Source organism: Lycium barbarum, chromosome 9 (assembly GCF_019175385.1).
Source record: "Lycium barbarum isolate Lr01 chromosome 9, ASM1917538v2, whole genome shotgun sequence".
Lineage (NCBI taxonomy): Eukaryota > Viridiplantae > Streptophyta > Magnoliopsida > Solanales > Solanaceae > Lycium > Lycium barbarum.
The window spans coordinates 45,759,898-45,782,800 of record NC_083345.1 but is presented as its reverse complement, the minus strand read 5'-3'; the positions used below and the strand labels follow the sequence as shown (position 1 = coordinate 45,782,800).

The 22,903-nt window shown below is 41.7% G+C and overlaps 1 pseudogene; it reads right to left on the bottom strand.

Annotated features, from left to right (window-relative positions):
• LOC132611911 (beta-glucosidase 12-like) overlaps positions 1-19,325 on the bottom strand; it is a 55,866-nt pseudogene extending 36,541 nt beyond the window's left edge.
• Between the last annotated feature and the right edge of the window lie 3,578 nt (positions 19,326-22,903).

Below are 22,903 nucleotides of genomic sequence, written 5' to 3'. Positions count from 1 at the left end.
TTTTAAGTTAAGTATAAGGGACCCTTTTTCATTCCATTCATTTCATTTTCACTCCACACTTCAAGAAACATCTAGAATACTCTCTAATATTCATCCACAAGAGAGGCAAAGGAAAATCAAGATCAACAACACTAAATCCATGAAATCAAGAGTGTGAAACTCATCAAAGTTCATCTACACCAAGAAATTGCAAAGGAAGTGAAGTAGGGTTTTTGGTATAGAAGAGTATTGCTACTCAAGGCTCATTCCTACCACATCTAAGGTACGTTTTATGACTTTCTCATTATGATTGAAGTATTTATACGTTGAAACACTTGGATTATAGAAGAGTGTAGTAAATGGGTCATAAAATGTGAATAGTGCCATAGTTGAATGATAGTTGGATTGAATTATGAATGTTGATGAGTTGGGAGTATAAATATGTTATAAATTACGTGTAGACCATGAAATAGGTGTGATGTATGAGAAAATGTGATGATGAGCTAAAACCCATAAATGTGGAGAAATTGGAGAAAAATGGTGGAATGTGCTAAATCTAGATAAATGACGATTGTTGATATGATATTGTGAGTGTTGTTGTGAATGTTTGGTAGTTGAAATGAAACATGAGAAAAGTAGTAGAAACAAAGGAAATGCGGCCCAACTTTCCCTAGAAATAGTAGCGCGTTCTTCTCGTCGATTGACTAACGATGGTACGAATTCTCTCTTGAAGGTAGAGACGTGACATCAAAGGAAATCAATCAAACGATAGCATAGTTAAACGACAAAGGTATGTGAGGCTTATCTTTTCTTTCAAAAGGCGTGAATCCTTCAAGTCTTATGTAATCCTTCTACAAAACGAAGCCTATGAGTCCTTCAATATATTGAATTACATATGAATATGCTGGTGATGATAATGAGCTAGAGTATAGTGATTCAAGAAATTGTGGCATCATGTTCCTATAAGGCTAATGATGGTATCTTTGTTAACACTCGCCTTATGCTCTATTTATTTCAAGGCGAGGAACGATACTCATAAATGTTCATAACATAATCGGGGGTTTACGACCTTACGTCACCCCGATATAGTGTGGTTGCCCTTAAAGCTTAACGTATGCTCTTAATGCTAATATATGATATGTCTATAAGATGATTAACAATACTAGTTTGTAATACGATGATGATATGTATATGATACCAAGAAATGATAAGATGATGCTATGTTATGAGATGTGTAATAGTGATGTGTTATGATTGATTTTGTGATGATAAGATTCCACTGTGCCTATTTGGCCGGGCATGTCACCGCGAATGCGGGCTGCGTATGATTCCACCTCGCCTATATGGCCGGGCATGTCACCGCTAATGCGGGCTGCTATGTTTACACCGAGCCTAGAGGGCCGGGCATGATCACGACTAGTGGCCGGCATATGAGGATTACCCGGTCGCGGGTAATGATGCGGAGTACGATGTGACGATTTACGTGATGAAGTATGTGATGATGTATGTGATGATGAATGTGATTATATATGGGATGTGACAAAACATATACTATGATGATGTAAAATATGATATATGTAAAAAGTATGTTGTTTATAACATTCAAGCAGGTTATATCTTTTCTTATGATTCATGATGCTTCTACGACATTGTTCATTTCATTCCTGCCTTACATACTCAGTACAATGTTCGTACTGACGTCCATTTTGTTTGGACGATGTGTTCATACCCACTGGTAGACAGGGAGAAGACATTGCTCCGGACTCTTAGAAGTTGTTAGCTCACTGAAAGCACTCCCCTGTTCCGGAGGTGCTCATGATGAATCTTTTGTGTACAATTGTATGTGTAATCCAATAGAGGCTCATAGATACTCAATGTGGGTTATGTGGTTTCATGACATGGATATTGTGTAAATACATTGATATATGTTATTTTATAAAAGCATTATGTTTTGTAATGAAAAGCAGTTTCTTTTGTAAAATGAGCATGAAATCGATAAATGATGGTTGAATGAGTCTAAGAAGTAATAGCATGAGCGGTGCTCGGTGGTTAGCCCCGGGCACCCGTCGCGGCCCCTAGCTGGGTCGTGACAGTAACAGTGCATACCGAACCTGGTTGTGAAAGAGGTTTTCTCTTGATCCTATGGATTCATGTGTATTTGATTGTAACCAAAGTAAGCATTGAGAAAACTTTACATGTCGTGCGCTACCGTTGCGTCGATCATTCGGTTGATGGTAGGCAAAGGAAATGAATCCTTTGGGCATGCCTTATTCAAATCCTTATATACATTCTGAATTTATTTCTCTTTTTAGGCACAACCACTACATTGGCTAACCAATCCGGCCATTTAACTTCCCGAATGGACCATATTTTTAAGAGTTTAGATACCTTGTCCTTGATGAATGTTTGATCTCAGACTGCAGCCTCCTTTTTTGTTTGACCGGGTGATAATTCTAATACAAGCTCAGCCTATAAGTTGTCACCTCCGGTGGGACACCTGTCATATCTAAATGGACCAAGCAAAGCAATCGGCGTTAGTCTTAAGAAATTCAATGAATTTTTCCCTGAGCTCGGAGGTTAACCCCGTGCCCAGGTATACCTTCTTCTCCGGTAGATGCACGAATAGTATGAATTGTTCTAGCTCCTCTATCGTGGACTTAGTAGCGTCTGATTCATCGGGTGCCACAAAGGATCTCGGAACCTTATAATCAGTTTGCTCGTCTTTAGCATACTCCTCCCGACCTTCTGAGGCCACCGGGATTGGGGCCTGTGATTGCTATTTAGCGTTTTTTCCCTTGGTCGACTTCCCATCTTTCAGTATCAAAGGCCTTGGGGTCGGAACCGCTTCCTAAACCGTGAACATTTCTTTTGCAGCTTGTTGCTCACTACGGACCGTCTTAATTCCCTCTGGGGTGGGGAATTTCAGCACTTAGTGCATAGTTGAGGGTACTTCCCTCATGTTATGTATACACGGTCTTCCAAACAAGGCATTGTATCCCATGTCACCTTCGATCACATAGAACTTAGTCTGTTGTGTGGTTCCCGATGTGTTCACTGGCAAGGTGATTTCTCCCTTCATCGTTTCGCATGCCATGTTAAATCCGTTAAGTACTCGGACTGCTGGCTCGATTTGGTCTAACAATCCCAGCTGTTTGACGACTTTCCATCGAATAATATTAGCCGAGCTACCTGGATCAACTAACACACGTTTAATTCGAAATTTATTGACAAGTACAGATATTACCAGTGTGTAAGGCTGAACGACGTCTTCTATGTTCTCATCGCTGAACGAGATGACACCCTCGGGATCATAATTCTGAGTTCGCTTTTCTCTTGTGATGGAGACTTTAGTGCGCTTCAGTATTGGTTCCTAGGGAATGTCCTCTCCCCAATGATCATGTTAATCACATGTTGAGGTTTTTCCTGTTCGACCTGCTTGTTGGCATCCTTGTTTTTGAAGTGAGTCTTAGCTCGTTCACTTAGAAATTCTCGAAGATGCCCCAAATTAAAAAACCGAGCGACTTCCTCCCTTAGTTGCCGACAATCTTCGTTTCTATGCCCGTGAGTACCATAGAACTTGCAAATTAAGCTTTTATCTCTTCGATCCGGGTCGTACTTTAGAGGCCTCGACCACCTTGTCTCTCTAATGCGACCTAGAGCCGCTGTTATGCCTGCTACATCTATATTGAAACTTTATTATGATATTCTCGGGGTATCTTTGTTTCCCGATAATTTTTGGAACCATTCTTATTAATCAGTCCCCGATTGCTAGGACCGCGGTCGTTCCTTCTACCGTTCCTGGTAAAGCTGTTATCTCGTTCGTGGCCTCTTCGATCGGGTGGATAAGGCTGATACCTATCACTAGATTGTCTTGATTCTCGATCTGTCGCCCTCCTCGATTGATCATTTTCTCTGAACGGTCATAACAATCTCGATGCATTCCTCAGAAATTGATCTTCCTCGACCCTGATTTTTGGCTGGTATCTATTGTGTACATCGGCCCCTGCGATTGCTGGGTTCTCCACCAAATATTTCTTTAATTCTAGAGATGTGATCGAACTTCTCGGGCTGAGTCCCTGAGTGACTTCTTGAACGGGCCAATCTTCTTGTACCGGTGGTAGATCTATACGTTCCATTTGAAATCGGGCCACAAACTCTCTGAGTGTCTTATTCTCCCGCTGTTTGACATTGAACAGGTTTGATTTCCTTGTTTCCACTTTTATGGCTCTAGCATGATCTTTGACAAAGGCATCTGCAAGCATAGCAAAAGAATCAATAGAATGTTCGGGTAAATTGTGATACCATAGCATCGCTCCCTTTGACAAGGTCTCCCTGAATTTCTTGAGCAGCACTTACTCTATCTCGTCCTTTGTGAGGTCGTTGCCCTTGACAGTGCATGTGTACGCGGTCACCTGCTCATTTGGGTCAGTGGTCCCATTGTATTTGGGAATATCGGGCACTCGAAATCTCTTCGGGATGGGCTTCGGTGCAACGCTTAGGGGGAAAGGCATCTGAATAAACTTCTTGGAGTCCAGTCCCTTCAATGCCGGAGGTGCTCCTGGGATTTGATCGACCCTCAAATTATAAGTTTCCACTTTCTTATCATTTTCCTCTACTCGGTTTGCTCCGCTCTTCGAGTTTTCTCATCAGTTCAGCGGTTTGCCCGGGCCCGTTCCCGTTGGTCTCAGTAATGGTCCTTTCCTCCCTCAGGGAGATTTTCTCGGTCTGTTCCGACAGAACAGCGTTGGGTGCTCGATTCTAGTTTTGTAATTGAGCTATAACTGCTTGTTGGGCCTGCAATTGTGCCATAGCTTGATTCCTAAGTTGTTGCAATGTGGTTCCGTTGCCTCCATCTGCATGTGTGTCATGCACCAATGACCGGTCAGTGTTCATAGCGTTTTGAGAGTGAGGATCGGTTTCATTTGGATCAACTGGGAGAACGTCGTTGTTAGGCACCCCGTTATCGTTTTCCTCGTGGTGGCTTGATTCAGCATGAAAGTTAACAGAGTGGGAGTCTGACATGTTGAATAGTCCTGTAATCAAACTTCAAAGAGCAAGCGTAAAATATGTGTGTTATCAAAATTCGTATAAAACCACCACTATTATCCTAGGCCCCACGGTGGGCGCCAAACTATTTACCCTTAAAATGGATAACAATTAAATTTGTACGCGGTTCAAAGGATATGCGGTCTAATTTAATACGAATAATTATAAAACAATAAGTAATAGTGTAAAACCGAGTTAGAACAATCAATCCACGATAAAACAATGATTGGTCCTAGGGAACAACCGATCAGTTGGCTCGGGTCCTCGGAACCGAGCTCGTGTTACAGTGGTCAATGAATGAACAATTGCAGAATTCTTAGAGAGATCGACAAACACTTGGAATCAGATTATATTGCTTAGAATGTTTGGTCCGTCTAAAAGAACCGCCCAAAGTAAAAGGGGCCTCCTCTTTATATAGTAGAGGAGTCCTAACCCTAGCACAAGTCTAAATAAGGTACAAAATCTTCTGTAACTGACAAGTGAAATCGGCGCCGCCATATCCGACTAATGGCAGATATTTCGGACCCTCATTAATCATCGTTAACCGCCTTCTCATCCGATCTCGATATTCAGTTCCAACCTAACTCAGTGACTCGAGATGAGATGCGCTCGATCTTGCTACTAACCAACACTTGACCTTGACCCCAATTGGGATTCGTCCGATCCAGCAGCGACCATTGTGATCATAAATTTCTTGTCAGGAACCGAGGATACCTTTGCCCTCGGTTTTCCCCATATACAATATGACCATAAAAAGAGAAAATAGGAAAGGACTCCTTCATTTACCTTGTATTTTCTTCTATACAATATAGCTTCTTCTGCATGAGCAAGAAACATGTGATGGACAACTATATAAGGCTCAGTTGCAGAATTCCCTCCAAAGCAACAATTGTTCATCCACGCGGAACATCGTCCTGGTGCATACATGCCTGTGTCGTAGCCATTAGAGGCATAAGTCGATGGCTCATTGATCGTTGTCTATAGCACCTTGTGGCCAAATTCTTTGAAGCAAAGGTCAGCATAGCTGCGAAAATCGCTCCTGTAAATAAATGATTATCAATTTTTGTAGAAGAGTTACTATAATGTAGTACAAAAGTGCCTTAGTAAAGACATTGTGTATAAGTTGTGTAATTATGTTAATATAACTCTTTTATTAGAAGGTTAATACCATAATTAGCTAGGACGTAAGACGATTATCAATGTATATAAATAGTTGGATGGGAGTTCATTAGCTTTGGTTAACCGACTCCATTTTGTAACTGATTTTTGATATAGAATTTTTCTTCCCTACTTCTTCTCTCTAGATCTTGTTATGTACGTTGCAATGGAATTAGGGTTGGGGGCTGCGGGATGGCAGTGGGGTAGGGATCAGGTTGAGTGGGGATAGAGCCGGTGGGGGTCGGTGGACTATTGGAGGAAACAAATAGCATGGAATGCCACTTACGGAACTTGTTTTCTCTACTCTCATTAGAAAAGTCATTTTTATGTTTTTCATGGACTTTAATTTATTTTCCTACAAAATATCACGACCCAACCCCGTGGGCCGCGACCAGTGCCCTAGCTGGGCACCTATACGTACCCGATACCCAAATTAGCATATTAACAAAATAATATAATAATAATATTAGTGGACGCTACAGAATTTAGCATAAAAAAACAGACTTGGCACACATAGGCCGATAAGGCCATCATAGAACAAAGTATCCCAAACATATGTACAGAACCCACACAGATATATCCACAGACCTCTACAGAACATATCATAATCATAAGACGGGACAGGGCCCCGTCATACCCAGAACAATGTACACATCCAGATAGCAGTGACAGACTGTACCAAAAGATGGGCTCTGAAGAAGAGAGCGCCCCAAAATAACAGAAATGGGATCCTAAATGTGTGGATCAGCGAACCTGTCGTCTGTACCTACGCGGCATGAAAACGCAGCCCCCGAAGAAAGGGGGTCAGTATGAAATATGTACTGAATATGTAAAGCGGAATCACAGAAGTCAAATCATAATGGTTACAGAAAATGAGTACAAAATCGAGAGTGTCAAATGCATATTTCCAAAACAGACAGAATGTGTACAAAAACATATGTCATATCATATCCGGTCCCTGCCGCGGAACTCGGCAGACAGAACGTGGCCACCCTCCCGACGCTGGTGCCACTATACAGAGGAATCCGAAAAAGGGGCGTGGCCCCGTATCATAAAATGTCATATCAAAATGGCCATAACAGATCAGATCAGAATAGGCGGACATGGCACATCATACTCCACAGACCCATGTACGCGTATACCTGCCCCCTCACATCGGGACGCGGCGAACAATGCAGAGAATCACGCTTGACAACATATCCTGGCCCGGGCTCAGTGTGGGAAACATTGGGGCATCCACGAATGGAGTAGTGAGAGACTAATGCAATTTAAAAATACCATAATTGTTTTCAAAGACTCGAAGAGGCATATCAAAGATAAACAAATCCAATGAAGTCGGACGGAATCATAATAGATGCATTTCAGGTATCATAATAAATTACAGAAATATAACCTCCCTGAAGTCATTCCGAGTGTCAAAATAATTTATAAGATTTAATAGAATATTTAAAACAATATTCGTTATGCGATTAGTAGGGTATTCAAAACATTTCTTTCAAAAATCGCTTAAAAAGGAAGCTTTAGCACATTAAGGGCAAAACCGGGAATAGTGGGCCCGCCTCGGGACAAATAAGGCGACAGGCTCAAACTGTGCCCTCTAAGCTTATAGTATCACTTAAAAAGGTTCTACAAACATTGTATGACTTTCCAAGTAATTTGGAGCAAAGTTGCATAATTTTCCGGAAAAGCATACTAAAGTGGTTCAATTCCACTGAAGGAAAAACTGAGATTTTCTCTTGCGGATTCCGAGGGCCAAGAGGTCCTTCGAGGCCCGGATCCGACCCTAACACACTAAGGGCATGCCAAGGGAAGAATTGAGGTTGCTTTACATACCTTTCACGCTCCTTACGCCTTTCCAAACTCACTTCCCGTTTCGTCGAAACACTGCAATTGGTCAAGTTTACCAATTGTAAGCTATGAATACCAAAGTTTCAACTTAATGCATATTTGGCTACCGAAATTTCGGCAGCACTTCCCCTATACATATGGCACCCCGAGAATTCAACTCGGCTATAAATCATCAACAACAACCCAAACGACAACATCAATATCAACAATGAACATTAAAAACACAAATATCCCTCAACTAGTCATTTTTCTCACAAGTTGACATAACCTTCATTCTAACCCAAACTTTCACTAATATCAATAATTTCACATTCATCAACAATCAAAATCATCACCATACAGTTCTAGAAACATTTCATATCGTTTTCCTCAAGTTATACACTCGATATACATGATATACAACTTTCCGTCAAAGTCATAACTTATGCAAAACACTAAATCTTTGGCATACAACTTCATAACATGTTTCCAACTTCCAAATTCATCAATGATCATCACAATTAACAACCAAACAACTTTATTTCCTTAATGTCGGAAAATCATACTGAAACGACATAAGTTTCTACATTCCAATTCAATACAAACTTATATCATTCTAACTTCATTTACATTACAAACATCACAACAACACTCTAACACACTAAACAACTTAATTCATTTCTATCCCAAATCAAGCACACCCTACGGCCATATGCTTATTTTTCCATATCAACTAAATTCATCCAACTTTCAATTCCCATATGCATTTCATCACAATCACAACTAGAATGTAACATAAATTCAACACATTATCACCACACAACACCACACACACCCACGGCTACAAGCCTTATTCCAAACCCACTTTGCAAACTTCCATTTTTCCATACAATCAACACATTTCTATATACTACAACACAATCAAAACTTCATAACACAATAAAAAGGTAGAAATTCTTACCTTTTCTTCAAGTCTTCTTCACTTGGAGATATGATCACTTTGGTGATTCTAATGCTCCCCACTCCAAAACAACTATACCAAGTTACAAAGGAACCTTGACTTAGTAGGAAATCAACAAGAAATAAATTTTTGAAGCAATATTTTTGATGGCTAATTTTCTTAGCCAAACCCGAAACCCTCTTTGTTTTTGCTCTTATTTTTGCTTCTTTCTTGCTTAGCTTTCTTGAATGTTCTAATGCATATAATGAAGACTTAGGCATCTTTGATTAATTTGTCACATGACCATGCACATGACTAATTAATTGGACTTGGGCCAAGGCCATGTTGGCCAGCCATGTCCCTAATTTTGGGCCTCAATTTCAATTCAATTTTTGAGCCCAATAGCTTGTGAATCATATTTTGTAATTCCCGACACTAATTTCCAAAATTCCAAAATTGCCCTTAGCCTTGTCCCACACTTTCATGATTCTATTCTTTCATGCATAACTCCTATGTTCAACAAAATATCAAATTTGACCTTATATCTCAAAAATCCAATATAATTCAAGTCTTTCCAAACGTGTGAAAACACGGGATATAACATCCTCCCCCCCTTTAGAACATTCGTCCTCGAATGTAAAATTAATCTTATAGGGTTGGAAAATACTTTGGGGGAGTTTCTGATTATAAACAACACATAGGACATACGATTGGTATTGAAATGAAATTAAGCAGGGATTTAAGGTTACCTGTGGACATAGGGAACAATTGAGGATATTTCTTCTTCATTTCCCCTTCGGCCTCCCACGTCATTTCCTCCCTATTATCGTTCCGCCACAGTACCTTAACAGAGGCTACATCTTTATTCCGGAGCCTCCATACCTGACGATCCAAAATAGATACGGGTTGCTCCTCGTACGATAGTTGCTCCGACACCTGAATATCATCCGCAGGGAATATTCTGGAAGGGTCACCAATGCATTTGCGGAGCATAGAGACATGGAATACCGGAGGTACCGCTTCCAAATCAGATGGCAAATCTAACTCATAGGCGACATTTCCAACCTTCCGAACAATCTGATAAGGCCCAATATAACGCGGACTGAGCTTACCCTTTCTGCCGAACCGCATCACGCCTTTCATAGGCGATACCTTCAGAAATACCCAATCGCCTACCTGAAACTCCAACGGTCGACGCCGTTTATCCGCGTATGACTTCTGTCGACTCTGGGCTGCTAACAGTCGCTCTCGAATAAGTTTCACCTTGTCAACGGCCTGCTGGACCATATCTGGGCCAATCAACTCTGTCTCGCCAATATCAAACCAGCCGATCGGCGACCTGCATTTCCTGCCATATAAAGCCTCGTATGGAGCCATCTGGATGCTGGAATGGTAACTGTTATTATATGCAAACTCAATCAACGGCAAGTGATCATCCCAGCTGCCTATGAAATCAATAACGCAGGCCCGCAATATATCCTCCAGCGTCTGTATAGTGCGCTCGGCCTGTCCGTCGCTCTGAGGATGAAAAGCTGTGCTCAGACTCACCTGAGTCCCTAGACCCTCCTGAAAAGACCTCCAGAAATGCGCCGTAAACTGGGCGCCTCTGTCAGAAATAATAGATAGAGGAACTCCGTGAAGCTTCACAATCTCCTTAATATAGAGCCTGGTATAATCCTCGGCGGAATAAGTAGTCCTGACGGGAAGGAAGTGGGCTGATTTCGTCAGCCTATCCACAACGACCCAGATGGAATCGTACTTCCGTGGAGTGCGAGGCAAACCTGTAATGAAATCCATATTAATAACCTCCCACTTCCAAGTCGGGATTTCCATCTCCTGCAATAGTCCATCCGGCTTCTGATGCTCAATCTTGACCTGCCGACAATTAGGGCACTGGGCGACGAACTCTGCAACATCCCGCTTCATACCGTCCCACCAGTATAAGCATCGAAGATCATAGTACATCTTCGTAGACCCAGGATGGACCGAATAGCGAGCATAATGTGCCTCGCTCATAACCTGCTGCCGAAGGCCTGCAATATCAGGTACACACAACCTGCCTCTGTATAACAAAGTGCCGTCCGGTGAAAACTCGAACGGAGTCCTCTCCTTATCATAGGTTGTGTCTCTGTACCGAGCTAAGACAGGATCTTCGTATTGACGCCTTTTAATATCGTTCCTGATGGATGACTCAGAAACCCCTCGAACAGAAATCTGGGTATCTCCAGAATCGGCCAGGCGAACCCCGAGACTAGCCAACTGCTGAATATCACGGGCTATCTCTCTCATGTCTGGCTGTAGATCGGCCAAACTGCCTATAGACTTCCGAATGAGCGCATCTGCAACAACGTTAGCCTTACCCGGATGATACAAAATATCCACGTCATAATCTTTCAGAAGCTCCACCCACCTCCGCTGCCGCAAATTAAGCTCTCTCTGTCTGAAAATATACTAGAGACTCTTATGATCAGTATAGATATCCACATGAACGCCATATAAATAGTGTCTCCATATCTTCAGAGCATGAATCACCGCTGCGAGCTCCAGATCGTGGGTAGGATAATTCTTTTCATGTTTTTTGAGCTGCCGGGAAGCATACGCTATAACTCTGCCGTGCTGCATCAATACACAACCTAACCCCATACCAGAAGCGTCACAATAAATAACGTACCCGTTCGGTCCCTCTGGAAGAGTCAGAACTGGGGCTGTAGTTAGCTTCTCTTTCAGCAACTGGAAGCTCCGTTCACAAGCGTCAGACCACTGGAACTTAGCTCCCTTCTGAGTCAGCCTTGTCAAAGGCGCTGAAATCGAAGCAAACTTCTCCACAAACCTCCTGTAATAACCTGCTAGCCCCAGGAAACTGCGTACCTCTGTGGGCGTCGTAGGTCTGGGCCAATTCTTCACGGCCTCAATCTTCTGTGTGTCCACCCGGAAACCATCAGCTGCAATAATATGCCCCAAGAAAGCCACTGAAGACAGCCAGAATTCACACTTAGAAAATTTTGCATATAATTTCTGATACCGGAGTACCCCTAATACCGATCTCAGATGATCTGCGTGCTCCGCCTCGGACCGAGAATAAACCAGGATATCATCAATGAATACAATTGCGAACATATCCAAGAATGGCCTGAATACCCGGTTCATCAAATCCATGAATACTGCAGGGGCATTAGTAAGCCCAAAAGACATAACCCTGAATTCATAATGCCCATATCGGGTCCGGAAAGCTGTCTTAGGGATATCGGCCTCTCGTACTCGTACCTGGTGGTAGCCGGATCGAAGATCTATCTTCGAAAAACACTTAGCGCCCTGCAGCTGATCAAACAAATCATCAATCCTGGGGAGGGGGTATTTATTCTTTATAGTTACCTTATTCAGCTGCCGATAATCAATACACATACGCAGCGACCCGTCTTTCTTACGCACAAATAATACCGGGGCTCCCCAAGGCGAAGTACTGGGTCTGATGAAACCCTTATCCAGCAAATCTTTCAGCTGCTCCTTCAACTCCTTTAATTCTGGAGACACCATTCTGTACGGAGGAATAGAGATAGGCTGAGTGTCTGGGAGTAAGTCAATAGAGAAGTCTATCTCCCGCTCTGGAGGAAGACCTGGAAGCTCGTCGGGGAAAACATCTGGAAACTCATTAACCACGGGGACTGACTGAAGTGTCGGCATCTCTGCTCCCAAGTCTTGCACCCACACCAGATGATAGATATAACCCTTTCTGATCATTATCTTCGCCTTAAGGTACGAAATAAACTTACCCTTCGGCGATGCTGTATTACCAGTCCATTCTATAACTGGCTCCCCCGGAAACTGGAAGCGAACCACCTTATTCTGGCCGTCAACATTAGCGTAACAGGAAGCTAGCCAATCCATACCCATAATAACATCAAATTCAGTCATATCTAACTCTACCAGATCTGCCTTAGTATCTCGGCTACATACAAACACAGAACAGTCTTTATAAACCTGTTTCGCTACAATAAAGTCCCCTATCGGTGTGGCTACCTCAAATGGCTCTATAGGTTCAGACATAATACCAATTCTACCAGCAACAAGGGGTGAAATATATGATAAAGTCGAACCTGGATCAATTAGTGCATACACAGACCGAGAGAAGACCAATAAAGTACCTGTAACGACATTAGGAGATGCCTCCTGATCCTGGCGGCTGGCCAAAGCATAAATGAGGTTCGAAGGACCGCTAATACCAGAAGCTCCACCACGGCCTCTGCCGCGACCCGCCGGTGCTGGAAAACCCTGCCCCGTAGGGCGCATAGCCACTGACGAAGATGAAGACCCAGCGGCTGATCCGGTAGGCTGCGCTGCACCACCCGAACTACCCTTATACGGGCAATCTCTCACAGAATGGCCCTGACGACCACAAGAAAAGCATGCACCGGTGGCCCTGTAGCACTCTCCCGGATGATATCTGCCACAAAGAGAACACTGAACCCTGGGTGGCCTCATCTGACCAGAACCCCTATCTGTCCGCGAACCTGAAGCCCTGGAGCTCTGTCCCGCTCCTGAATACCCTGGGCTATCGAACCTGCGACCTGTAGGCTGGGGAGGCGCGCTCTGCGCCGGCTGAGATGAAAATCTGCTAGGCTGCTGCGGCTGTTGGGGTTGTCTGCCCCGAAAATCTCCAGATGACCTGGCCCTCTTGGGCTGTCTCCGATCCTGGCCCCTATCAGGCTGATGTCCTCCTCTGCCCCGATCCTCCATGCCCTGGGCGTGGGCCTGAATACGGGCAATGTCCATACCGGGCTGAGCAGCCAATACTAAGCAGCTATCAACAAAATACCGATCCAACCCCATAATATATCTGTGCATCCGGTCCGCTATAGTAGCCACCACAGTAGGTGCATATCGGGCCAAGGAATCAAACTCCAAACTATAGTCCCGGACACTGCGGCCCTTCTGCCGCAATAATAAGAATCTATCAGATCTGGCTCGTCGCAACTCTGGGGGCAGAAAATGTCCAAGAAATGCCTGAGAAAACTCGCCCCAAACTGCTGGGGGAGCGCCGTCCCCTCTGGATAGCCCCCATGACTCGTACCAGTTTGCCGCCACATCATATAACCAGTACGAAGCTAACGCGACTGACTTTGTCTCGGAAGCATTAATCAAATCTAGAGTGCGTCGCATCTTCCTGATAAACTCCTCAGGATCCTCCTCGGGCTTTGTCCCGAAGAATTCTGGAGGACTACAAGTCAAAAACTCACGGGCTCTCGAACTATCACGTCTGACTGCCCGGTCACCTCCCAGTCCATGCCCCTGAACCTGCCCTGCCACAAGTCTAGTCAGCAACTGGACTGCCTCCCTCATAGACTGATCCTCAGTGCCTGGCCGTGGAGATGGAGGCTCAGGTACTGGAACTGCGGGAGCTGGCAGTGGAGCCGCCCCCCGATCTGCGGCTGCGGCCGCCCCAATCTCCTCCACGAGTGGCGGTGTAGAAGAACCCTCTGTCTGGGGCAAAGTCTCCAGAGCAATATGTGCCTGGGCCCTGGTAATCCTCTGGACCCGGCTAGTCTCTCCCAAGGCTGCTGACTTGGCCTTTTGGGCCGCTGTTGCCTTTTTTGGAGGCATATTTGCAAATATAGCCACTCGTTAGGGAGGGGACATCCTGATAACACAGCTCTATCGCACGATCTAAGACAGAAAGAAGGGTAGTATCCTAAATGCCCTGTAGCCTCCTGTTTATAGGTGTGGTGCACAACACACCGATAATCAAGACTCTACTAGACACGGTCTGTGGACATTCCGAGGACGAACCGCTCTGATACCACTTTTGTCACGACCCAACCCCGTGGGCCGCGACCAGTGCCCTAGCTGGGCACCTATACGTACCCAATACCCAAATTAGCATATTAACAAAATAATATAATAATAATATTAGTGGACGCTACCGAATTTAGCATAAAAAAACAGACTTGGCACACATAGGCCGATAAGGCCATCATAGAACAAAGTATCCCAAACATATGTACAGAACCCACACAGATATATCCACAGACCTCTACAGAGCATATCATAATCATAAGACGGGACAGGGCCCCGTCATACCGAGAACAATGTACATATCCAGATAGCAGTGACAGACTGTACCAAAAGATGGGCTCTGAAGAAGAGAGCGCCCCAAAATAACAGAAATCGGATCCTAAACGTGTGGATCAGCGAACCTGTCGTCTGTACCTGCGCGGCATGAAAACGCAGCCCCCGAAGAAAGGGGGTCAGTATGAAATATGTACTGAATATGTAAAGCGGAATCACAGAAGTCAAATCATAATGGTTACAGAAAATGAGTACAAAATCGAGAGTGTCAAATGCATATTTCCAAAACAGACAGAATGTGTACAGAAACATATGTCATATCATATCCGGTCCCTGCCGCGAAACTCGGCAGACAGAACGTGGCCACCCTCCCGACGCTGGTGCCACTATACAGAGGAATCAGAAAAAGGGGCGTGGCCCCGTATCATAAAATGTCATATCAAAATGGCCATAACAGATCAGGTCAGAATAGGCGGACATGGCACATCATACTCCACAGACCCATGTACGCGTATACCTGCCCCCTCACATCGGGACGCGGCGAACAATGCAGAGAATCACGCTTGACAACATATCCTGGCCCGGGCTCAGTGTGGGAAACATTGGGGCATCCACGAATGGAGTAGTGAGAGACTAATGCAATTTAAAAATACCATAATTGTTTTCAAAGACTCGAAGAGGCATATCAAAGATAAACAAATCCAATGAAGTCGGACGGAATCATAATAGATGCATTTCAGGTATCATAATAAATTACAGAAATATAACCTCCCTGAAGTCATTCCGAGTGTCAAAATAATTTATAAGATTTAATAGAATATTTAAAACAATATTCGTTATGCGATTAGTAGGGTATTCAAAACATTTCTTTCAAAAATCGCTTAAAAAGGAAGCTTTAGCACATTAAGGGCAAAACCGGGAATAGTGGGCCCGCCTCGGGACAAATAAGGCGACGGGCTCAAACTGTGCCCTCTAAGCTTATAGTATCACTTAAAAAGGTTCTACAAACATTGTATGACTTTCCAAGTAATTTGGAGCAAAGTTGCATAATTTTCCGGAAAAGCATACTAAAGTGGTTCAATTCCACTGAAGGAAAAACTGAGATTTTCTCTTGCGGATTCCGAGGGCCAAGAGGTCCTTCGAGGCCCGGATCCGACCCTAACACACTAAGGGCATGCCAAGGGAAGAATTGAGGTTGCTTTACATACCTTTCACGCTCCTTACGCCTTTCCAAACTCACTTTCCGTTTCGTCGAAAAACTGCAATTGGTCAAGTTTACCAATTGTAAGCTATGAATACCGAAGTTTCAACTTAATGCATATTTGGCTACCGAAATTTCGGCAGCACTTCCCGTATACATATGGCACCCCGAGAATTCAACTCGGCTATAAATCATCAACAACAACCCAAACGACAACATCAATATCAACAATGAACATTAAAAACACAAATATCCTTCAACTAGTCATTTTTCTCACAAGTTGACATAACCTTCATTCTAACCCAAACTTTCACTAATATCAATAATTTCACATTCATCAACAATCAAAATCATCACCATATAGTTCTAGAAACATTTCATATCGTTCCTCAAGTTATACACTCGATATACATGATATACAACTTTCCGTCAAAGTCATAACTTATGCAAAACACCAAATCTTTGGCATACAACTTCATAACATGTTTCCAACTTCCAAATTCATCAATGATCATCCCAATTAACAACCAAACAACTTTATTTCCTTAATGTCAGAAAATCATACTGAAATGACATAAGTTTCGACATTCCAATTCAATACAAACTTATATCATTCTAACTTCATTTACATTACAAACATCACAACAACACTCTAACACACTAAACAACTTAATTCATTTCTATCCCAAATCAAGCACACCCTACGGCCATATGCTTATTTTTCCATATCAACTAAATTCATCCAACTTTCAATTCTCATATGCATTTCATCACAATCACAACTATAATGTAACATAAATTCAACACATTATCACCACACAACACCACACACACCCACGGCTACAAGCCTTATTCCAAACCCACTTTGCAAACTTCCATTTTTCCATACAATCAACACATTTCTATATACTACAACACAATCAAAACTTCATAACACAATAAAAAGGTAGAAATTCTTACCTTTTCTTCAAGTCTTCTTCACTTGGAGATATGATCACTTTGGTGATTCTAATGCTCCCCACTCCAAAACAACTATACCAAGTTACAAAGGAACCTTGACTTAGTAGGAAATCAACCGCGACTGGCACCCTACTTGGGTACCCAGACCAAATTACATATTCATTGCCAAATCCAAACTTATTTCAGAATTTCATAAAAGTCATATCAAACATAGTTTATATCAAAATATGTCTTAAGCGGTCGCACAAATCAAAATGTCATATCGGATCCAAACTGCGCGGCGGAATAGACATCGCCGGTCAAAAATGCAAATATAAGCATAAGGGCCATGTCCCTAATTTTGGGCCTCAATTTCAATTCAATTTTTGAGCCCAATAGCTTGTGAATCATATTTTGTAATTCCCGACACTAATTTCCAAAATTCCAAAATTTCCCTTAGCCTTGTCCCACACTTCCATGATTCTATTCTTTCATGCATAACTCCTATGTTCAACAAAATATCAAATTTGACCTTATATCTCAAAAATCCAATATAATTCAAGTCTTTCCAAACGTGTGAAAACACGGGATATAACACAAAAAATATTTTTCAGAATACTTTTATCAACAAAACATGGGAGAATGGCAGAAAGTGAAAAATCTTTTCTTCCATCCAAACACACCCTTAATCCATTTCTTTTTAGTGATTGAGCCTTGAGGCTAATAAGAGAAATTGGCCTTTGGCGGCCCTCATTTTTTCACCAAGGTCTATTATTACTAACGATATAATTATTATTTAATTAATAATTTATCGTTTTTATAAAAAAGTTATGAATATACATCAAAGTGTGAATTAATTGTTCCAAGCATTGTCTAGGTAATGTAAGTGAGATATTCACTTACACAATGCGAGGGCTTAGAAAGCCAAGATACTCATCTTCAAGGGCTTGTGGTGTACCCCAATGGAAGAGTTTGACAAAAGGTTGTGTGCCTGTTGTTAATTCAGAGCAAAAATAATATTGACATGTTAAATTGGAAAAAAAAAAGAGTTACTATTTATAAAGTACACTAGGAGAGAAATGTGACCATTTACTAGGAGTTCATTGATGAGTTTTTTGCAGAAGGTAATGCCATCTTGATTTACTCCTTTACTTAGCTTCCCATCGGATATATATATATATATATAATACGCAAGCAATCAGTTTAATATAAACTTTGAAAAGAAATTAAAAACTAATTTAAGTATTTAGAAACCCAATAAAAGTTTACTAACATTACCCTGAGAATAAATCTATGAAGGAAAAATTGCACCAATACTACTAATTAATACTTATTTGCTTTTAGATGATGCGATCATACTGTATTGAGAATTAGGATCTACATATGTTTCATGAAAAAGAAAAAAGATTTACGTTCAGTTAAGATTTTATAGGTGATGGTTTCCTCCTTTGGAGTTGGTTGATCCATCTCTATGTCTGGAATATAAAAAACAGTATGATCACTTATTTTTGTTAACAAAAGAGAGAGATTAAGGACGCTTTGCTAGCTAAACTATGATACAACTCTAATTATGAAATATTGACCAATATACTTTAGCGTGACTATTTCGAATTGATTTTAAAGAATACATATCATCGTAAAGTTGTCACCATGTGACCTAGGCTACGGGTTCGAACCGTGGAAGTAATCACCAATATGCTTGCACTAGGATAGGTTGTCTACGTCACACCCTTGGGGGCCGGCCGTGATGAGTTATGAGTTTTGATGATCGACATATGCATCAGGGACCATGTCCTTAATTAGGTCCCCTGGGCACTGTACGAACGTGACAACTGTAAAGTTGTGACACTGTTTCGACTTGCAGAGCCACAGCGAGACAAACGGATCACTGCGACGGATCATTGCAATGTCTCTATCTATATCACATGCCACTCACATGAACCTCACTTGCTCTCACTGGTCCCCCTATATAAACAACATGTTGACATTTGTTTGACCTAGCACTTGAAACATATTATTCTCATTGTTGAAAAGAGCAGCTGCTACTGTTTTCTCTAAGCTTTCAGGGTCAAGACTAAATAACTCCAAAGGACAGATCCCAAGACTAAAGATGTCGTAAGTCCTAGGTTGTTTTAGTCGTTGTCTTTTGATATAAATATTGTAAACCAACATTTCTTTTAAGAAGGGATTTCGTAGGTGTTTGGTTTATTAAGCTTTTTGTGTAAACGTCCAACTATAGTTAGTTATGGTGGCACAACCCAACTAGAGGGCCATGACGGGCACCCGAAGCTAACACACCGAGCACCTCTAGACATACATCTCATAATCATTTTTGGGTGGACCATAAGGGTAGCTCATCGATATCATAATCCGTAAGGACATATATCACAAGATAAAGACACATCTCTATATAATCTTCAACAATTATGTCCATCATCACCAGCCGACAAGGCTGCTAAAATATTATACAACAATATGAACCGGTAGGGTTATGAAATGTCTAACTATACGCACATGTCTACAAGCCTCTACATAGAATACAAGTGACCATGTAGACCAATACCAATAGACTGCAGCTCCAAAGTAAGTGGAGTGCTCCTGGGAATTCGCTGATAAAGCACCTACAGATCGGATCCGTCTCCCTGCTTACCTGCGGGCATGAGCGCAGCATCCACAAGTAGGGACGTCAGTACAAACAGTGTACTGAGTATGTAAGGAATGACTAACAACACAAACAAGAATAAAGTAGCATGAGATAAAGAGATAACCTGTATATCTGATTGCCTTTTTAGGAGGATATCATGCATGTTTAACCTATAAATAAAACATTTCCCGTATCATATACATGTACATAACATAATGATTAGCTCGCGTCCGAGGTAATCATCTCACCCCCCCCCCCCCAACTAGTGGAGACTGCCCGTGCCATATAGATACGATGTTATTATCATTATCCATAAGCCACCCACTACGCCCACCGTAGTGGTGTCTGCCCGGCCAACTAGGCGCGCTGTAATCATACATACATAAGATAAAGTATGTATGAGAGCCCAAGTAAAAGATACAACTCTATTGGAGTGGCGTAAGGTTGGTAACCTCCGATTATATTATGGAACAATTACCGTCGCTATATCTCACCTTGAAGGAACAAGTATCATGAGGTGAGATTAACAACAATGAATAACATCAAGAAAATCATGAAATAACTTAATAATCTCATAATAGAATTAAAATCATAAGCTTGGAATTTCTAGAAATAAGATCATCAACGTCATCATAAAAACATACTCATCTTTAGCATCGTAAGAAACTTTCAGAATCATGAATCTCTAGCTTTTAAGAATAGGGACATTTTAGAAAAAATATATGGGTTCACAATAAAGGAATCATGCCTTTAGAAAGAAAGGGACTAGACTTAACATACCAGGATAATCTCCTTCGCAATCCACAACAAAGCTTAACATAATCCTTTTGCATCTACAATAAGTGAAATGATACACTCATCAACAAATAGTGTCGCAAATATCATATTTTGCTAATATTGTAACCTTCGAAAAATCGGGCAGCACCTCCCATAGTTATACTACATCCAAAAGACCACTAAGGGTCATCAAATAGCCCAACAACAACAATCAACAATAGTAACAACTACAATATAATCCAATATAACCCTCTTTTATTACTTTAAGAATCATTCAAACGCCAAGCTCGTTTAACGAACAACAAACGTCATTCAAACCCAACTCTCCTCTCATAATTTAGTCCACACCCTTCATAACAATATGCATATATTTACCATATCATATTTAGCTCAAAATATCCTTAAATGTATTCCAAAACAATCCATACTCCTACGCCTCATCCTTTACTTTCTATTCGTAGATTTCACATATTTTCTTCTCCATCTTTCCAACTAACACATGAATAATACCAATAACCATAGGGCCAATATATTCAGGTTATAATCCACCATTTACAACCATTAGAAGTATTATTTAAACATTCAAAACAACCCCTACAAAACAATGGCTTAACTTAACTTATTTCGATGTAGTCTTGCGGTATTTGGCCTCAAACAACTTTACCAACATTTAATTAAGCTAACACACGACAAAAAGGGTGTTATACATACCTTAAGAAGTGCATACAGCCCAAGAACCACAGCTGGATCAATTCAACTTCTCCCTCAATCATGATACAATACCATAAGCTTGCTACTCTTGTAGTTTCCAACCTTCTTGATGGAAGATTTGGTTGTTTCCACTTGGTTTGGGCCAAAATTTTATGGGTGGAAGTTGGGAGAATGTTCTAGAGGGTTGGGAAAGGTTATGGAAGGTTATGGAAGATTATGGAAGGTTGTGGAACCCTCAAGAACTCTCAATAACACGTTAGAAGTGTCGGGATGAGAAAAATGATGAGTTGGACGGGTATTTATAGGTGTGTGGGTCGGTTTAGCCCCCATTGGACCGAAATTGTTGGGCCTTTTTAAGTGAACTTTCCGGATTTTCTGCCCAGGTTCGGGTTCCTCTGACTGTCCGTCTTAAAACGCCCATAACTCCGTGTTCAGATGTCACATTGATGAACGGTTTATTGTATTGGAAACTAGACTCGACGAAATTAATTTTAGGCTTTTGAAACACCTTAAAACTCCTGATATACCCGGAGATATACTCCTCCAAATTTGACCAAAAATTCTGTCCAAAATTTTGCCAACCTTTTTTCCAAATTTTTGACAAACTTGTTTTCTTCGATTTGCTTGGTCCCAGAATCTTCCGAAACACTCCATACATGATATTTATCATTAATCATACTTGATAATGGTCATTTCCTTTGTTTCTATGGTTTTTCTTCTCGGTTACGACTTACGTGATCGTAATTCATCTTTTACTTCATTGTTGTGTACTTCCCATGGCTTGTACCTTCCAAAACTTCATGGGAAGTCTCCGATACTCCATTAATATGGTGAATTAAGTGGCATGCTCATGATCTAAATGTGAGAGCTGTAACATTCTTCCCCCCTTAGAAACATTCGTCCTCGAATGTTGTAGCTTATGATGTTTTCATTAGTTTCTTGAAATGGTCTTCCTCCTTTAGTTCCTGATCTTGATGCTCTTATACTATGGGGTCATAAGTCTTCCTTCATATCTTTCCAATTCTTTGTCGAACTCATTCATTAGTTCCATATCCTCATGTTCTTATGTATGTGCCCAGTGGTCAACTGATATCTAGCTACCGTCCTAGGACCTGTTGCCATTAAGAAGGTCTTAACTCACAATTGCTACGGATCTCTGTCAGTCTGTGAGCACTCTTAATTATTGTACTCTTTTGCCTTGCTCCTTATTTCCCTACTAGTAGACAAATTCTCTTGTTCAGATATGACACCTTTCCTTGCTTGCTTCTTTGGTGCAACTTTAGATCATCCCTTTTTGTACTATTAGACCTTATATATATACACCATATCACCTCCTTTTTGTTCCTTGGTCGGACTCTTTAACCCTTTACAATACCATCATAGTTCCACCTATGGCAGCACCCAGATGATTTGCAATAGTATTTCCTTGCTAGTGACTTATTATTCTCAGTAATTACCGTTTCCCGGGTTCTCCATATCATACACACTTAGTCACGACTTCCTTTTAATGCGAATATGCTTCCTTCCTTAAGTCCTTGGCTCTCTTATACCGGTGAATCATTGAGACTTAAAATAACCTCCATTCTTCTTCTGCTCATATCGTCGTCCTTGCAGCATT